The sequence below is a fragment of the Humulus lupulus genome, chromosome 2, assembly GCF_963169125.1.
Source record: "Humulus lupulus chromosome 2, drHumLupu1.1, whole genome shotgun sequence".
In the NCBI taxonomy this organism is placed as follows: Eukaryota; Viridiplantae; Streptophyta; class Magnoliopsida; order Rosales; family Cannabaceae; genus Humulus; species Humulus lupulus.
In genome coordinates this window covers 153,315,481-153,333,449 of record NC_084794.1, presented here as the reverse complement: position 1 = coordinate 153,333,449, position 17,969 = coordinate 153,315,481, and the positions used below count along the sequence as shown (strand labels likewise).

The window sequence follows — 17,969 nt, the reverse complement described above, 5'->3', positions numbered from 1 at the left end:
AATTATCCATCGTTACAACCACAATTGTCACTCAATCCTCTATAGATCATCTACAATGAGATAGGACTAAAATACCGTTTTACCCTTCATTGTATTTTATCCTTAAAACACTTAGTTCCTTGTAAATGATATTTCATTAAACTAAAATAATTACTGAAATGAGATCTCTATCATTTAAACCTTGAACCAAACTAAAAGGAAACCATCGTTTCACTTCTTCATCAGAAGCTATAGATGTTCATATCTATGATTAACACTCCCACTCAATTATACTACCGAGTTCCCAAGATGTAAGTATGGGCTAGTCCGTAGGGTAAGCTGGTAACGAACAAGTCAAAGAACTCAAATAATACAATCAGTTAGAATACTAACCACTTAGAATTGAGATTGAATTGACCAATGGTCAACTATATGATATGACTAGAATAGATAATAACGGTATGTTTACTTATCTTATCAACTGTCAATATCACTCCAGTCCGATGTAACAAATACATCCGATCTTATCTACTTTGCTAATGTTCTGGAAAGAACATAACACTGTAATGTGTAATTAGATCATATCGTAGATTGGCAAGTCAATGTAAATCCTGTGCACTGACTAATCTTAGGACTAACTTATTTTGAACATATAATCATATTTATATTCCACTGTGATTACGTCACTATAAATAAGATTAGCTATATGCTCGGGATTTAATAGAAGTTTATATTAAACAAATAATCATGAAAATAAAACATGTGAGCAAAGTGATTGACTAAGTCAAAAATGATTTCTATTTTTTTATTGATAATAAATGAGATTACAAAGAATTTGGGTTTTAATTAGGGCATAAAACCCCAACAAACTCCCACTTGCACTAATTGAAACTAATGCCTTAATTCTACTAATCCCATCTCCTTGATATGCTTATCAAATGTAGCTTCTGGTAGTGTCTTTGTAAACGGATCCGCAAGATTGTCTTCAGTTACAATCTTCATAACCTTCACATCTCCCCTGGCCACATATTCTTGAATAATGTGATACTTCCTTTCTATATGCTAACTCCTCTTGTGACTTCGATGTTCTTTCGAGTTGGCTATCGCTCCTGTATTGTCACAAAACAACACAAGCGGTTTATCCATTTTTGGAATAACACCAAGATCTGAATAGAACTTCTTTAGCCAGATTATTTCCTTAGCTGCTTCTGACGCGGCTATGTACTCATCCTCCATGGTGGAATCTGAGATTGCAGACTGCTTTACGCTTCTCCAAATCATAGCTCCTCCCCCAAGAGTAAACACCATTCCAGAAGTAGACTTCCTATCATCGGCATCAGTCTAAAAATCTGAATCGGTGTAGCCTACAGGGTTCAGAACACCACCCTTGTAGACTAACATATAATCCCTAGTCTATCTCAAATACTTCAGGATATGCTTAACTGCAATCCAATGTTCTGGTCCTGGGTTTGACTGATACCTGCTCACTACTCCCACTGCATAGCAGATATCAGGTCTAGTACACAACATGGCATACATCAGACTTCCAACTGCAGATGCGTAAGGAACTTTTCTCATTGCATCTTCCTCTTCAGGAGTCTGGGGAGACTGCTTCTTTGAAAGATGAATTCCATGGTGGAATGGTAGACGCCATTTCTTGGAATTTGTCATTGAGAAACATTCAAGCACTTTATCTATGTAAGCTGCTTGTGATAGAGCTAAGAGTATGTTCTTTCTATCCTTGATGATCTGGATACCTAGAACATAACTCGCTTCACCCAAATCCTTCATCTGGAATTGAGTGCTCAACCAATTCTTCACATCTGATAATTTCTTACCATTGTTTCCAATGAGTAAGATATCATCTACATAAAGAACCAGGAATACCACTATTTGATTTGCCTTCAGTTGGTAAACATAGGGCTCATCAATATTTTGTTCAAAGCCATAGGTTTTGATTATTTCATCAAACCTAAGATTCCAGGAACGAGAAGCTTGCTTAAGTCCATAGATGGACCTATTCAACTTGCAAACTTTTCCTTCTTGTCCAGATACTTTAAATCCTTCTGGCTGATCCATATAAATGACTTCGTCAAGCTTTCCATTAAGAAAAGTTGTCTTGACGTCCATTTTCCAGATCTCATAGTCGAGAGCGGCTGCTATGGATAGGAGGATGCGAATGGATTTGAGCATGGCTCCCGGACTAAAAGTTTCCTCATAGTCCACGCCTTCTCTTTGGGTATAACCCTTTGCCACTAATCGATCTTTATAAGTCTCGATATTTTCATCAACACCTAGTTTCTTCTTGTAGATCCACTTGCACCCAATGCCCTAAAGTCACTAGGTGCTTCCACAAGATCCAGACGAAATTTGAGTATATGGACTCCATTTCCTGTTTCATGGCTTCGAGCCATAGCTCCTTTTCAAGGCTATCCATTGTCTGTTTAAATGGCAACGGATCATCATCACTAGTGTTACCAACAACCATATTGGTTTCACCATCCAAACCATAGCGAACTGGGTTCCTAGAAACCCTCCCACTACGACGAGGCTCCGTGAATGTTTGCTCAGGAACAGTGGTACTTTCTTCATTTAAATCGACTTGCGTCGGTTGGTCGTGAAGAGTGGGAATTTCATCATCAACTCGTGTTGATGATGATGGAACATTGGTGGGAGTCAATTCTTTAACCATCTCCTCTAAAACTACTTTGCTGCGAGGTTTAAAGTTCTGGACATAGTCATTTTCTAGAAAAGTAGCATTTGTAGAAGTAAACACTTTCTTTTCTGAATGACTATAGAAAAGTCCACCCCGAGTACCTTTAGGATAGCCAACAAACATGCAAACTTCAGTTCACGGTTCTAGCTTTCCCTCCTTTTTCCTCAGGATGTGAGCGGGACACCCCCAGATTCTATAATGACGTAAACTAGGTTCACGACCATTCCAGCGTTCTAAAGGTATTTTGGGGATTGATTTTGACGGCACGACATTGAGAATGTCGTTCGCAGTTTCAATTGCATGTTCCCAGAATGAAGTTGGTAGAGTTGAGTAACTAAGCATGCATCTAACCATTTCCAATAAAGTTCTGTTCCGGCGTTCCGCTACACCATTTTGTTGCGGAGTACCTGGGGCAGTAAGTTGTGATAAAATCCCAAGTTCAGTTAAATGATCTTGGAACTGCATATCCAAATATTCTCCACCCCTATCAGATCGCAAGATCTTTAACGTTTTACCTTATTGGTTCTGAGCCATTGCTAGGAATTCCTGAAACTTTGAAAATGTTTCTGAGTTCCTTTGCACTAGGTAAAGACATGAATATCTAGAGTAATCATCAATGAAAGTGACGAAATACTCAAAAGCACCCCTAGCTTGTACATTCAAAGGTCCACAAACATCTGAATGCACAAGACCAAGTGGTTCTTTGGCCCTATCACCCTTTGCAGAGAATGGACGCTTGGTCAGTTTGCCTTCTAGACAAGATTCACAGACAGGTAATTCACCTAGGTGAGTTCCCTCAAAGTTCCGTCCTTTGTAAGTCTTTGAATCCTATCATAGCCAATGTGACCTAGTCTCAAGTGCCATAAATATGTCATATTATCGTTATCGGTATTTTGACATTTATTGGTCCTAGGTTTAGCTACTTTGAATAAATCATTGTTAAGAGCGAGAGGTTCGTTAGGTCACAGAATATAAAGCTCGTTTTCCAAACATGCAATACACAATCGTGATCCATTAAAGAAAATAGATATATTAGAACTTGTGAAAGTCATAACAAATTGTTCTAATTGCAACATGGAAACTGAAATTAAATTTCTACTAAAATTCGGAATAAAAAATACATCTTTTAAAATTAAGTATTTATTTTCGAACTTCAGACGAGCTATTCCTCTAGCTTGGACCTTAACGAACACTCTGTTCCCAACTCTAAGCTTTAAGCCACCTTTGTCCACTTCCTCCCACGATTCAAGAAGTTGTAAAGAGTTACAAACATGGTTTGGTAGATCCAGAATGAAAAATCCAAACGGATTTATCATTCTCTAAAATACATGTTTCTAAGATAAATGAACTATAATCATTACCTTTGTTTTTCGCTGCTAGAAACTTGGGGCAATCTCGTTTCCAATGCCCCTTCTCTTTGTAGTGAAAACATTTATCTTTACCTTTCTTATTTTTCATGTTCTTCCCCTTAGGCGTCTGTGCATGTGGTTGTGCACTCGTCTTTGCAGCCTTTGCAGGCTTGGGGTTTTTGTTTAGTCCACCTTTCCTCTTGTTTCTAGCTTTCGAAGACAAAGTTGGGTTAGCTTCAGCCTTAGCTAGATCAATAGCAACATCAGTAGTCTTATTTTCTCCTCCTTTACTAGGTCCACCCATGATAGGCTCAAAAGTTTGAAGCTCATTCATGAGTTGTGTCAGACCATAGTTGAGTTGATCACGAACGTGCAGACACGGTGCCATCCGAGAATTCACGGTGCCATCACGTACGCGTGGAGATGGTGTTATCCAAGAATTTACAGTGCTATCAAGAACGTGCGGAGACAATGTTTGTTCTGGGGATTCCTCAGTCATGACGAACTCGGAGTTGTCACCTATCAACTCTATGTTGATATTCTGCTTCCAATTATGGAAGTTTTCTCCAGTGAGTTTCTTCATCGAAAGTTGAGAAAGGATGGGAGTAGACACAATCATAATTAAACTACAAATTACAAATAAAATAGAAATCAATCACATTTGCTCAATAAAACTTCTATTCACACAAATTTCAAGAAATACACACAACATATACCAAAAATATGTAAGATATGAGAAAAAATACCAAAAACAATCATATCTCTATTTCTTTAGGTTTTTAACTAATCTATGATATCCTTGTCCCGGTTGGCGAGAGTAAAAAATACCACTAGTTAAATAGAGTTGTAAGCTCATTTAATAATGGACACCACTATTAACAACCTACTATTTGATTAAAATAAGAAAACAAAATCTCTTATTTTATGAGCTAGACCCACGGTTTCAATAATCATAGATTTAGTCCTAGTAGTCACCGTAGGGGTGAGTCTAGTAGAATTTGACCTATAATTATCTATCTTTCGAAATCTAACCTTGTCAAAATAACTAATGAACACCTTCCGTAGGGGAACGAATCAAAGCGCCTCGAGGCCCCATTAAGCTATTAACCATGTTAAACCAACGGTGGAGATCGAATAAAATTCTTAAAATAAGCTCATTATAAAATTAAAATTAGTATTTTTATTATTTATTTTTAGAAAATTAATGACTATGGTTTTCCCAAAAAAAATTAAACAGATTAAAATTTTAAAAACCAAAGTCCTATAATTTCCTATTAATTCTAAAGTGTCACATTGAAACAAATTCAATTAATTTAGAATTAATTTGTTGCTAATCAATATTTATGTTTAACTAATATAATGAACCTATACAATTAAGTCCAACTTAGGTAAATGGGTCTTAACAATTGGTCTTGTATGGAGGAGGGCTGGGTCCAGTATGCCGTTCCCACTACAAAGGCCCCCTCTCTTCCATATAAGGTCCAAAAGACAGGAATTTGAACCTTCGTTTTATTAATTGTTATTAATTGATTAGGCCGACTATAGTCATGCAAAACAAATGAGCATTCACAAGTGGAACACCCACAAGAGATGAATTTAAACTTTACATTTTCTAATGGCCCAAAATAAAACCTATCATTTTATGAATATTTTATTTGGAAAAATCCATATATCTAACAAACATATGGGCCATTATATGCATCTAAACCCAATTACATATAGTGCAAATAGACATGTTATAATTGGATGAGCCTAATCATGTTACTATATGAGCAATTCTATGAATTTATGCAAAAATACCACAATTAATTTCATTTGCAAAAATACCTCAATTAATTATCTAGAATTTTTCAAAAAAAATCAAATTAATTAAATGCTTACAAAAAATAAGTCAATTTAAATGAAATTTATCAACAACTAACAATAGTTAATTTAAATTTCATTTATCAACAATCAACTTGGTTTATGTTAATTTGAAAAAAAATATTAATTTAATTTAAATGGAATTTATCAACAATTAACCAAAGTTAATTTAAATCCCATTAAAAAAATATATTTTATTAATTGGCTGAAAAAAATGATATTTTTCAAAATTTAACCAATTTTAAATTTTAAAATCAATATCTTAACTATTTTCCAAAATATCTTGTGTTGTTACAACTATTATTTAATATTTTAACCATTAAAAAATTGTTTATACATTTTTGGACCCTGTATTTTTCTCCATTACCTGTTTGGACCCTGTGTTTTGACAAATTACTTTTTGGACCCTGTGTTTTGTAAAATGGTTAAAATAGAACCCTAAACTCAATTTTGATGAAGAAAAAATTGAATATAATAACACAGTTTTTAAGCAAAATGATTTTATTTTTGTTCTAAATTGTTAGTTTGGTAAATTATTTGTGATTTTAGTTGAGAAAACATTGACCAAAATCGAGTTTAAGGTTCTATTTTAACCATTTTACAAAACATAGGGTTCAAAAAGTAATTTGTCAAAACACAGGGTCCAAACAGGTAATGGAAAAAAAACACAGGGTCCAAAAAAGTATAAATCCTTAAAAAATATATATATATAATAGTTATAACAATCCTAAAATATCTCAAAATAGTTAAAGAAATTCAAATATCCATAAAAATATCTAACTAACAATATTCAAATTTCAAATAATTTAAATATTAAAAACTATAGAATGAAAAGATATTTATATTTTCAAATAAAGATTTAATAAAAAAATCAAGAATTTAAATGAAACTATCTTAAATATCTGATATCATAATTCTAATATTTTAATATATTAAAAGATTTAAAATTAAGTTGTTAGTCTATTTTTTTTTAAATTTGAATTTGAATATTTGTAGAAAATATCTAATTATTTAAATCCCAACTAATAACAAAAATATCTTATTTTAAAAAAAATTAAATGATAAAACAAAAAAGATATTTTTGGTTTTGATTATAAATAATTTATTTCCACAATTTTAATTTTCTTTAATTTCAAAAAAAAAAGAAAAAAAAAGTGGGGCTGAACACGCGCGCGCGCGAGCGCTTAGGTGGCGTGCTGGTGCGCACGCGCGCATGGCAGCCAGGCAAAAATTTTCAAATTTTTTTTTGTACAATTTTTCAAACCAAACACAATTTTCTAATTAATTTTTAACATGTTTTACACAAAATAAAGCATATATAAAATTAATATCATAGAAAACACAACAAAATAACCTAAAAAATTGTTAAAATTCACATAAAATCAATATGTTTCATAAAAACATGAAAACCATCCAATTATTCAAACATATCAAATAATCCAATTTTAAACATGTTCATGCATGAAAATAAAGATTACCAAATGCTCTGATGCCAGTTGTTAGGAAAAACTTATACAAGATCATTGTTTATTTTCATGTATATCTAATATTAAACAAATTAATACGAGATAGCCTAAAACATGTTTCTAAAATTGAATTCAAAGAGAAACAAAGAATAGAATACTTATAGTATATGCAGCGGAATGAAAGAGTCATTCCTTCAGTTTCTCTAACTCTCGTATCCTCTCTGTCGTAGAGTATTATCAAGAAACTGAACCGATCTTCTATTTTCTTCACAATCTTCCAATGTATCCTTAGAATCACCAAGACTAGTGTGGGCAATTCTCAACACATGAGATAGATATAGAGAGAAGAAGAGAAAATAACAAAGAGGCTTAGAAAATGACTTGTGTTTAGAGAGAATCTAAAACTATCAGAAAACTAGTGATTAAACTTGTGTTTTGACTTCTCTCTAAGCACTTTTTCTATAGACTCAATTAGGCCATTTAATTTAATTAAAAAATCAATAAAATAATAGTCATTTTAAAGCCCTAGGTCGAAATTATCATGACCTTTAGGCCCATGAAATTTCTCATTTGATTATAAGCCCATTGGACTTAAAATCAAGGATTGTATTATTTTCTATTGATTTAATTATTTAAATACTTCATCAATTTAATTATTTATAATTTTAACCTTGATTTAAACTTATTTATTAATTTAGATACCAATTTATCTTAATTAATAAATCTGCTATAATTTCTCTTTTCTTCTCAAAATTACATAACTCTGTGAAACTATCCAAAATTGACATGGTCAACTTTGATAATTCTAATTGATAATTAAATCAATTAATTAAGAATATCTAGATGATTTTATCCAAGGTACAAAGGGACCACGGACCTATGAAATCAAGCTCCAAATAGTATCATAAATCTAACAAATAAATTTACTAACTTATTAATTCCTCGTGACTCCACTATAGACTCGGAATTGCACTCTTGAATTCATAGAACGCTCTATAACAAATATAGATACACTATTAATTATCCATCGTTACAACCACAATTGTCACTCAATTCTCTATAGATGGTCTACAATGAGATAGGACTAAAATACTGTTTTACCCCTCATTGTATTTTATCCTTAAAACACTTAGTTCCTTGTAAATGATATTTCAGTAAACTAATTTAATTACTAAAATGAGATCTCTATCATTTAACACCTTGAACCAAACTAAAAGGAAACCATCGCTTCACTTCTTCATCAAAAGCTATAGATGTTCATATCTAAGATTAACACTCCCACTCAATTATACTGCCGAGTTCCCAAGATATAAGTATGGGCAGTCCGTAGGGTAAGCTGGTAACGAACAAGTCAAAGAACTCAAATAATACAATCAGTTAGAATACTAACCACTCAGAATTGAGATTGAATTGACCAATGATCAACTATATGATATGACTAGAATAGATAATAATAGTATGTTTACTTATCTTATCAACTGTCAATATCGGTCCAATCCGATGTAACAAATACATCTGATCTTATCTACTTTGCTAATGTTCTGGAAAGAACATAACACTGTAATGCGTAATTAGATCATATCATAGATTGGCAAGTCAATGTAAATCCTGTGCACTGACTAATCTTAGGACTAACTTATTTTGAACATATAATCATATTTATATTCCACTGTGATTACGTCACTATAAATAAGATTAGCTATATACTCATGATTTAATAGAATTTCATATTAAACAAATAATCATGAAAATAAAACATGTTAGCAAAGTGATTGACCAAGTCAAAAAATTATTTATATTTTTTTATTGATAATAAATGAGATTACAAAAAATTTGGGTTTTAATTAGGGCATAAAACCCCAATAGGTACTACCATTCAACCTCTGGCCGAAGGACGTCCCGAGATTGGGCTTTTGTTTGGATTTCTAGCTGGGAAGTGGTTTCAGGATGAGGGCTAGTCAAAGGATTTTCAGCTCGAGGAGCAGGCTGTTTGGCAGGAGGAGTGGTTGTTTTCTTTTTCTTTTGAGCAATGGATTTTACGCGACCCATGTTGTACTACTATAAAAAAGGCTTTTTAGGATTTGCATTGTGAGTCCTAAAAATTTTTTTGGAACTCGCGAGTGCGAGTCTTTTATTTGAGAGCCTTAAAAACTGAGGTTTTTTAGGACTTGCATTGCGAGTCCTAAAAGAATATTTTTAGGACTCGCTGAGTGCCTTTAAGTAAGTTTGCGAGTCCTAAAAGATCCCGTTGAGTGTCTTTAAATTAAGGTTTTAGGACTCGCTTTGCATGCCCTTAAAAGTAATTTTTTTTTAAAAAAAAAAATGCAGCTACAATTTTCATTTTAATTTAAAAAAATATATCCCCTTGAGTGTCCAAAATGTATTAAAAGAAATTTAAAAAGAAAATACTAAAAAAATGTTAATTTTTTTCAAAAGAAATTTAAATTTCTCAGCATGTATTATAAACGACAACATGATTCAATATAAAATAGAATAAATTGCTACTTATTAGTACAATTAAAAAGAGCATATATAACTCAATTGACTAAATTAATCAATGACTAGCAACCTTTCTCTTAATCTCTTTCTTTGAATGAACACTTCTTGTCCACTTTAAACATTGGAATAATCAACTATGGTAGCATCATGACATTTTTTTTTGTTGTACCTTTCCCAATGGTAGAGCTCTTTGCAACCCTGCATAATAAAATTAGATCAATATCATACATAATAAAGATGAGTAAAGAGTGAAACACAAAACCCATTCTTAAGTTGCACTCTCAAGAACGAAACAAGTATTCATAAACCCAACGCATAAACTAAAGTGGTTCCACTATATCAATCAAAGATGACAACAATTCTATCAATTAAAGAACACAAGATTTAGTCAATTCCAAAAACTTGGCATATAAATAAGATAAATATATATATCTAATTTCTTAACTATTAGAAAGAAAAAAATTCAATTCCTAAAAATTATTTTTAACTAGCATGTTATTCTTTTTCAGTTTATTCTAAGAAATACTTGTAATTGAAATGTTTAAGAAATACATGCATGATTAGAAATTAAATAATTTTTTAGTTCTATGAAAAAAGCATTCATTCGCTATTTAATTTAATTTCAAGTTATTTCTTGTGATTATCAAGTTATTTCTTGTAGACTATTTATGTCAACTATTGTTTAATATGTGATTATTTGAGACAATTTGAATTCTTGTAAAATACTATAGAGATATCAAATCTTTTGGTCAAACCAAATTTAGAAAAAGCCAGAAAAACAACAAGAAGAAATCTCTAACCTTACACCAAAGAGATAAATAATGATCTCGGTAGTGAAAAACAGAGATAAACCAAAACAGTCTTTTGCTACAATCTCTCACTCCTAAACAACCATAAGCCACTCAAGAATAAAAAAAACTCACACTATCCTTACCAGCAAAACCAAACACTATGGATAAAAAAAAGGGTAGGTAACCATTTGGTACCCTGTGTTCTTGTAAAGTATCATTTTGGTACCCTGTGTTTACAATAATGCTCATTTGATATCCTATATTTTGAAATCGTACATATTTGATACCCTATATTTTAAAATCGTACATATTAGGTACCCTAAACTCAAATTTAATTTATAAAATTTTACCAATTTAATCAACTGCTCTTAATTATATGAGTTCCAAATTCAAATTTAATTACTTAATTACATATAACTTATGACAGTCTAGTCACATTTGTAAAATTTTATTTATCAAATGAGAGTCCAGGGTACCAAATATGTATGATTTTAAAATATAGGGTACCAAATGAGCATTATTGAGAAAAGAAAGTACCAAAATGATACTTTGCAAAAACACAGGGTACCAAACGAGTAAATTCCCTAAAAAAAAAGTCTTTCCCAACCCAAACTCAGAGTAAAAAATAAAAGAAGTTACCATATATGAAACATCAAAATCAATCACTAAAAGATCAGTCGTCTCTGAAAAGATTGATTCTTGGATAGCTTGTTCTGAACTTCCCTATAGGTTTTGCAACAAGAGATACATAGAAACATCAACAACACCACAAAAATATTGAAGAAACCATGAGGAGAGAGGATTATAAGAACAGTTACAAATAGATACAATTAGTATTTGACACTTAATTACTTCAGATTCATAAACCCATTATAAGAAACCTCTTATAAAATCTAAATATTGAAAGAGACAATTCATCAAACACTTAGCAAGCAATATTCAAACAAGAAACTGGAATATGATTTTTATGATTTAAACAGTATATTATAAACCAAATACACTGTGTGTAAACTACCCATGTATATAAACAATATATTCAACATCGAAAAAAAAGATAAAGCCCATAGATATATAAACAGTATATTCAACTACCCAGAGTGTGATAAATGAAGAGTGTGAAAACAAAACAATAAAGTGGCATTTTCTTCACTATATGTTTGTTGTGCTGGATACAATTTCTTCAAGTGTTCCCAACTTAACTAATCAATATTCACTCAGATAAATATCAAAACTCTCAATACATCAACAAATTGCACACAAATTTCAGATTTCACAGTAAAAAATAAACTTATGAGAATGCCAAAGTGCATATATCAGATTTCTCAATTCATAAATTTCAAGTTTCTCACTATATGACGAAGAGTAAAACAATAAACTGCACTCTCAATACATCAATTTCAGATTTCTCAATACCTATTTATATTGAACACAACAGGCAGCCCAATGTTTTAGTCTTCCCAAACATCTACCATGTCCAATGATATAGTATATGTTTTGTTGGTTAAGTTGGTTCAGTCAACAAACTGTTTTCTTTACAACTTTCTTTTCATTGATTGTATTCATGTACTACGTCATATTTAAAATATATGATGATCATCATCGAATGACATCTTTCCACCAATACAAAAACATATCATAAAATATTTCTTAGTATCACCCCAAAAAGTAATAAAAAATAAGTACGCCTTTTCCATACTGTACCTATTTTCTTTAAGAAAATTTACAAATTAAGAAAATAAAATAAACATACAAAACAAAACTAAGTATAAAAAAATCTACAGAAAATCAGACAACATATCCCCTAATTTACTAGCCTAGCCATCTGTCACAATCAACACCAACAAATCAAACAACACACATGTTTTCATCCATATATCATCGCAGCACACAAAATTCTCAGAACCTACTTCACTAAGACATGCAAGTTTTCAACCTTCTGTTATTACCGCAGCACACAGAATTCCAAGAACCTACTTCACTACGGATGAATATCTAAGATATTCAAACTCCTCTAAAGTTATACAGTTATACAGAGTACATAGAAAAAAAAGGCTAATGACTATTAAGAAATATATATTGAACCATAAAACAAACACAAAGACTTAACTATACTAAGCGTGCCATCCTTTATAACTTTGAAACATAGCATAAAATAAGCTATTTATACATCATGTTAATAAAACATAGAAGAAAATGCAAAGTTGATGACTGTGTAACTGTAAGAATCTAATGAAAGAAAAATAGAGTCAATATATTACGCAAAGCCATGCAAGATAGACATATAAGTAAGCATTTCATTTAGAAAAGAAAAATGATTTATTTTCAATAACTATTATTTTCTCAAAATCATGATTTTTTTTATCCTTTTATATTTCTAAAGTCTGTTTAAGGATAATATAAATGAACTACATTAGTGTACAACATTTGCAGAAAGCTTTCAATCTTGAGGAATAGAAATGATGAACAAAAGTGTCCTCAAGTGAAATCCAATATTTTCTTTATCATGAGTATTACTACTACCTATATTTATATAAATGTAAGGCCTGCTTATCATGTATAAATGCAAAATAGAAGAGGAAAAGCAGAGAACTAAGAAACTACCTTATGGAAATGTTGTTGCAACTTATCATTTAGTCTTAAAGCTTTCAAAACCATAAATGAGCATGTTGTCCAATAGAGCCACATGTGCATAACTCTTCAGAAATAATCACCACACACTTCCACAACACTTCCACCAAGGCATCAGCACCACACCCTCAAAAAAATGAAGTAGATTAAAAAAATTGAGTTAAGAGAATAAAACAAAGTGATATATATATATATATTTATATATATTTGAAAAGCAAGACAAAATGATATAATGATACACAATATAGAGCATAAAACTATAATGGTAATAATTTATACCAATTAGGTCTATAGTATCCTTTGAAGAAGATGCATAACTTTCTCAACATACTCCAGATCCAATTCTTGCTGATATTAATGAATCCACCTATTTCATAAGCAAAATTAACTATGAATTGTTGATTGAAGAAATGAAATTTAAAAACTGCATTAATTTGAAATCAAAATGAAAAAAAAAACTAAAGCTAAATTAATGATAATCATGAGCACTTGACTTTGTAAACAAAAATAGAAAGAACATATAAAAATTATATATATATATATATATATAGAGAGAGAGAGAGAGAGAGGAGCAAAACAACATAACCTGAATTGGTAAAAATAAAAAATTAGATTGAAAATATAAACCTTACATTTCCTTCATCTCCTGTCAACTATATAAACAATTATGTATATTATATGGATAAGCTAACCACAAAAACGACCAAGAGCATGTTATTATGCAATCAAAATAATGGCACCATGATATAATTGTTGTGATCTATAAATTACAAAGTTGCTATATAATTTGTAATGAACATGCTTTCTTCAGAATTTGATTATCATTAGCAACTACAGCTACTAATTGTTTGTTGGAAGTATGTAATACATAATATCATAATTCAAAAAGTTTAGTAATCTCTAAGTAAATTATTTGTACAAGTTAGAAAAGTTGGGACCTGAAATGCTTCTCGTGGCTACCTCTTGTGCGCATCATTCATGTTTTCAACATCAGACCCTCCAACAATGGATCCAAGAATTGCTCCACCTGCCTACATTCTACAAGTTTAATAATTTCCATACCAAGCACATCTAATTAACATTAAAAAATAAAAAATAAAGTCTATTGTTAGGAAAATTGTAAGCTCTATTCAACTAAGTCTTAATCCCAACTAATTAGTACCTGGAACACTCTATGAACATCTTTAGTCATATTAACAGTCAGATTTTATCAAAAATAAAATTCAGACCCAAACATGGAAACAAACTTAGATTTCATCATATATCTAGATAGCACCAAAAACAAAAAGAGACAAGATAGTTGTAACCCAAACCTCTTGCATTAGAAAACAGTCTCAATTATGTTTATAGCCGAGGCCTCTTGAAAAAACTTTTTAAAGGAATGAGAGAAATCCTCCTATCTGGTTTAAAGAGGGACACCCTATAAGATTTAAATGCCATCACGAGCGCATTTTCCTCTTAAGATCTATTGATCAAACTCCCATATAAAACCTCCATCCTCTGCAATACCAAATGCAACAGAAAATTGGGAAAGAATGTTATAAGCTCCAGTTTCAAACCGAAGAAACAAATGGTTAATGAAGAAAGGAGTCAAGAAAATTCATGCATAAGTTCTAACAAATGAGAAATGGTTGAAACAACCTAGTATTTCTTGTATTTCAGCCAATTGGGCAAAACTTTTTAGTAGAAAGGATCACCTCAAAATAACACACTTCCATCAAGAATTATCGTAAGGAAATTCATCTTCCATTTCAACTTCTGGATATTTACCAACAATGACCATGAATTCAGTCTGACCATATATTTGTCACTTTTATTTTACTTGGCCACAATCTCCCCTAAAAAAATGTCAGAGCTTCTGCTTAATGTAGGGCAGTATAGGATATATAGGTTAAGTGTGTTTAGTAGGAAAGGAGGGAAAAGTAAACTAAGTGAGAAGGGTTGAAAATCATTAGCTAATTTTCGGGTAGGATAGGGTTATTTGGTAGGAAGCATTTTAAAATAAACTAAGCAACGTATTTGTAAACCTTCAATTTAATCAATTTAAATTTCTTAGAAATTAGAGACATCTTAGAAGAGAAAGTTCACTCAAGTAGTAGAGTAGTCATCTTAGAAATAAAACCACTTTTCATTCACTCGGAGAGGATTTTGATTCTCTTCTTCATTTCACAGTTCACACACCAAAAGAAAAAACGACTCTTTTCAGACTCCTTTCCTTAATTTGCCTCTCCTTTCCTATATTCTTTGTCTCCTTCTAAACATAGCCTAAGCTAACGAAATGAATAAACATTTGTCTAGAACAAATACAAGTAAAATAAGTTCAATTTTCTACACACTTATGAAAAAAAGTTCAATTTTCTACTAAGAATTTTCCACACACTTATTAAAGAAATTATTTGATTGAATCTAGATTCAATCAAACAATTTCTTCACCATATAAATTTATGAAAGACTCACCTGTGCTAGAGAGACAGTACCGCCACCGGAGCCAAGACCCTAGTGTCGCTGCCGGAGCCGAGAAGCCCAAGTGCCGTCGCTGGAGATGAGAAGCCCAAGGGTGCCAAGAACCCTCCAACTGCCGAGAACCCAGCATGTTGCCGTTGTTGGGTTTTATGCCCTTAATAAAACCATTTTTCTTATGTAACACGTTATTATTATCAATAAAAGAAGTAGAAATCATTTTGTTTATTCAATTGCATTGTTCGCTTGTTTTATTACATGTTTATTCAATTAATACAAACATTCATAAAATCCTGAACATATGGATAGTTACAATTATGGTGACTAGGTCACAGTGGATTATAGTTGTAATTATATGTTCAAAAGAACAAGTCCTAGATTAGATCAGTGCATTGGATTTTCACTGATTAGGAAATCTACGATATGATCTACTTACACATTAGGAGTGTGATGTCTTGTCCAAGGCATTGACCAAGTAGATATGATCGGATGTATTTGGTTACATCGGACTAGGACCGATATTGATTATTGATTGATAAATAAGTATCGTTGTTATCGAATCTAATCAATATCACAACGTTGACCATAGGTTAAGTCGATCTTAATTCTGAGTGATAATATTCTGCTAATTATATTATTTAAATCTTTTAACTTGTTCGTTACCAGCTTACCCTACGGTCTAGCCCATACTTACATCTTGGAGATTTAGTAATGAAATTGAGTGGGAGTATTATTCATAGATATGAAATCTATAACTTCTGTATGAGAAGTGAAAAGATGATTTCCTTAATTGCTTTGTTCAAAAGGTTAAATGATTGAGATCTCATTTCTGTGATTAAGTTCACGGAAATATCATTTATAAGGAACTTAGTGGGAGTTAAAGATAAAATACTGATGAGGGGTAAAACGGTAATTTTCACCCAGCTTGTTAGTAAGTCATTGATAGAGGATTGACTAACTGTAATGGTTATAACAATGGATAACGTATTTATGCTTTGGAAAATACGTTCTATGAATTCAAGAGTTCAATTCCAAGTCTATAGTGGAGTCACGAGGAATTAATAAGGTAGTGAAATTATTCGTAAATAAATTCACGGTAACTTATTGGAGCTTGATTTCATGGATCCATGGTCCCCGCATCACCTTTGAGTAAATCATCTAGAATGTCTCAATTAATTGATTTAATTATCAATTAGGATTTTTTTTTAAAGTTGACTAGGTCAATTTTGGAAAATTTATAGAGATATGAGATTTAGAGAATAAAAGAGAATCTTTGGGTAAATTTATTAATATTGATAAATTGGTGTCAATATAAATAAATAAAAATTAAATCAAGTTTCAAATTATAATTAGTTAATTTGAATAAGGATTTAGTTAATTAATTAAAATAAATAAATAAATAAAAGGTTTTGAATTTAGGCCCAATTGGGATTTAAATTCAAAATAAAAGTATTGGGCCCAAGTCCATTTGTGGGAGCCCAAGGCTTTTATCTTTTTGTTTATTAGTTTAATTAATTCAAAATTTAAATTTAAATTTAAATTTAAATAAAGCCCATTAAGTTGTCTATATAAGGAATATGATATCTAGGGTTTTCATAAGTCAGTATCAGTTAATTCATTGGGTAAGTGAAAACCTAGACACTCTAATCCTTTCTTAGCCACTTTCTCTTCTTCTTTTCTAGATCTCTCTCATGTGTTGAGAACCAGCCCACACTAGTTCTAGATTGATCAAAGGCTTGGTGAGGAAGACTGTGTTGCTGATCTAGTTCAATCTCTTGATAATACTCTGCTACAGAAAGGAATCAAGAGTTAGAGAGATTGAAGGAAGGAGTTGTTCCAGTTCCGCTGCGTATTCGTAAGTTTCTATATCATTGTGTTTATGTTAATTTACGAATCTAATGTTCATATGTATGTCATGTTATTCTATGTTTCTATTATGTGTTTGGAAAAATAATAGGAAGCATGCATCTAGATTTAAATTTTAAGATCCTACAATTGGCCTCAGAGGCAGGTTGCCTAGATCTAGATGTTAAGAATACATGATTATATATGTTTGTTGACATGTTTGATTTTAAAAGTTTAATTGGATGGTACATGAAATTTGATATGAATGTTTTGAATGTTTATGTGTCATATTGCTAATTTAAGTTGTCATTTTTTTTCCACGCATTTTTCATCTTAATTGGTGCTTGATAAAATGCTCATTGAAAAATTGCAC

The 17,969-nt window shown here is 31.5% G+C and overlaps 1 long non-coding RNA gene across 1 annotated transcript; it reads right to left on the bottom strand.

The window, feature by feature from the left end:
- Positions 1 to 9,850: 9,850 nt before the first annotated feature.
- Positions 9,851 to 15,416, bottom strand: LOC133818633 (uncharacterized). The gene is made up of 6 exons (XR_009885994.1): positions 14,989 to 15,416; positions 14,605 to 14,791; positions 14,230 to 14,322; positions 13,571 to 13,658; positions 13,265 to 13,418; positions 9,851 to 10,070 (listed from the first exon to the last, which is right to left on the bottom strand). It is a non-coding gene; the product is annotated as an uncharacterized LOC133818633 (long non-coding RNA).
- Between the last annotated feature and the right edge of the window lie 2,553 nt (positions 15,417 to 17,969).